This window comes from Oxyura jamaicensis, chromosome 1 (genome assembly GCF_011077185.1).
Source record: "Oxyura jamaicensis isolate SHBP4307 breed ruddy duck chromosome 1, BPBGC_Ojam_1.0, whole genome shotgun sequence".
Taxonomy (NCBI): Eukaryota; Metazoa; Chordata; class Aves; order Anseriformes; family Anatidae; genus Oxyura; species Oxyura jamaicensis.
Genome location: NC_048893.1, coordinates 3358651 through 3361481, shown reverse-complemented (window position 1 = coordinate 3361481; position 2831 = coordinate 3358651).

The following is a 2831-nucleotide window of genomic DNA, read 5'->3' as shown; positions in this document are numbered from 1 at the left end:
TTTCTAGTTTACAGAAATAACAAGGGCTTTAGCTTTTAAAATCTTGCCTCTCCAGAGAGAGAGAAATTCACAGTCTCCCGGAAAACAAAATTGTATCTGAAAGAGACTGTCCTTTTGATGAGAGAATTTGGCTCTTTTATATGAGAAAATTAAGAAGTGCTGAGAAGTTTTGCTTCAGACCCTCTTTCCATTTTTAGCTTGCCTCTCAGAGTGGATGGTTTTGGCCCCAGCCAAGCAGAAAGAGTGGGGTCCCCACCCATCTGTATTTCACTGTTCTTTCAGGCTATCACAACTGTTAGGCATGAATGCACCTGCTCCCAGATCAAGCCCTAAGGTCTGTGCCCTCTACACTAGACATCAGAAGTAGGACTTGTCTGATGCTGAGCTTCTTTGGGGTAGATGTAGTCATACTGGCTAGTGGGGAAATAGTGATTACAGGATGGGATTGGCCTAACTTATTTTAGATATCTTCTTCAGGAGAGCATGAAGAATGCCCTACAAATACCTATATATCTTGAATGGGTAATCATAGAATGAGATGGGAGCTGGGGTGATGAGCTCTTCAGTTGTCTGCATATATTCATGTGGATCCACTCTTTATCAGCAGAGAGGCCACAGTTTCACAGTCTCTTTATCCCTACCAACACACAGTTGCTGCATGCCTTCCCACACCATAATTTCTTCTTCATGCAGTCCCCCATGTCTGCACATCTGCAGGATCGGTCAGATCAAGGAACAGATCCAGCTGTAAACTCTCTTGAAGAGTAAGGAAAAGAAGAAGGGCTGCTTTTAGAGAAACCTGTTCCCTGGTCCCATACCCTACACAGACAGCTGATACAGTGCTGGAGGAGGTTTAGGAACCTGCACTGTGAGATGGGGTGGAAGGCTGAACAGTATCTTGGGACATAGCCTGCATTTAGGGGTGCTTAAAGCAATTGTCAAGTGGTAAAGTAAGGATAACAAAGCACAAACTTCCTGTTTTTAAGACCCACCCAGACAAGTATCTGCCTCAAGTGTTGTAGATCCCATTCTAGAGTCCATGCAGTGACCACTGGTGCTACCAGCATCCTGTTCTCTGTGGGATGAAATACCAACCCTCATACAACTATAAATCTGTTCACCTGCTTAAACTCCACCTTAGCTAAATCACTCGTAAGAAAATATATCTAAGGCTCCTGTCTTGTCTTGTGCACAATGAATACAACAGGAAGAAACCACATGAATTCAGTGGAGTCCAAGCAGCCGTGTTTTAAGGCTATATATAGGAGACCATGACCAGTAGGCGATACACTCCTCCTGCCCTAAACATAGCATCACAAGATGATCTGCAGACATTTAAAGGGAAATCCCCCATTCACATGCCTGCTGTGGGGGCCCCAGAAAAGTCTGGGAGCCTGAATTTCACGTGCCAGAAGAAATGCTTTGCCTGACTCTGCCAGGCATGGGGAAGCATTCGCATGGCGAGCATCACCTGTGAGTTGAAATCAAGTCATTCCAAGAAGTTTTGGGAGGCTCTTTATTTGGATGGAGGCTGGTACTGTACCAATCCCATCAGAGATGGCAGTTGGTCTTGCCTTTCCTCATCCACTCCCTCCACTGCAAGCCTGGCTGCAAATGAGGTAGCTGACTTGGGAGAGCAGGGAAATGTAACATCTACATAAATTTCCCTCCCTTTCCTTCTCCTCCCCTGATCCAGAACCACTGTAAAAGGAAAGTGTGAGAAACACTGAGTGTAACCCGGAGGGTGTCTGAACTTCCTCCTTTACAAACAGGCTGTTTTGATCTCCACTGAAATAACAGGCGGTACGGGCACACAAAATGAAAGTCACTCAAGGGAGTTATTTGCCTGTTCCTACTGCATGGGCTATAGAAGCACAGAATCACAGAATACCCTGAGCTGGAAGGGACCCACAATTGAGTCCAGCTCCTGGCTCCACACAGGACCACCCAAAAATCAGACCCTATGTCTGAGAGCATTGTCCAAATGCTTCTTGAACTCTGGCAGGCTCGGTGCTGTGACCATGTCCCTGGGGAGCCTGTCCCAGTGCCTGACCACCTCTGGGTGCAGAACCTTTCTCTAACCCCCAGCCTGACCCTCCCCTATCCCAGCTACATGCTATTCCCTTCGGGTCTGCACGTGTAACAGGGTTGCCTTGTCCCAGGTTCAGAATTTGGCATTTGCTTTTGTTAAACTTCACATGGCTTGTGATTGCCAAGCCCTCGAATTTGTCAAGATCTCTCTGCAAGGCCTCCCCATCCTCAAGGGTGTCAACAGCTCCTCCCAATTTAGTGTCATTTGCAAACTTACTTAGTATACATTCTAGTCCTACACCCAAGTCATAGAATCATAGAATCATTAAGGTTGGAAAAGCCCTACAAGATCATCTGGTCCAACCATCACCCTACTACCAATGACACCCACTAAACCATGTCCCTAAATGCCAGGTCACTTATGAAAGTTTTGAAGAGAAGAATGGTTATGGGATATCCAGAGTCATGGGGAAGAGGCAGGGACGCTGCAATGTTGACATACAGTAGCACTCATGTGGAGCTTTCTTGAAACCCGCAAGAAGACCCTGACGTGTGTTGAGTTATGCTGATGTGCAGGTCTCCACCATCCATACAAACTGATATTTGCAGGGTCAGGATCTTCCTTTTTGGTTGGCAAATGGCTGTCAGGAGGTGGAGACAAGTTCATGGCCTTTAGCTGTAACTCCTGGCTCCTTTGCTTTTTGGTGTTGCTGATTCTCAGATAATAAATTCATTTTGCATGCACAGCTCTGCCTAAAAAAAAAAAAAAAAAAAAAAAAAAAAAAAAAAAAAAAAGGAAA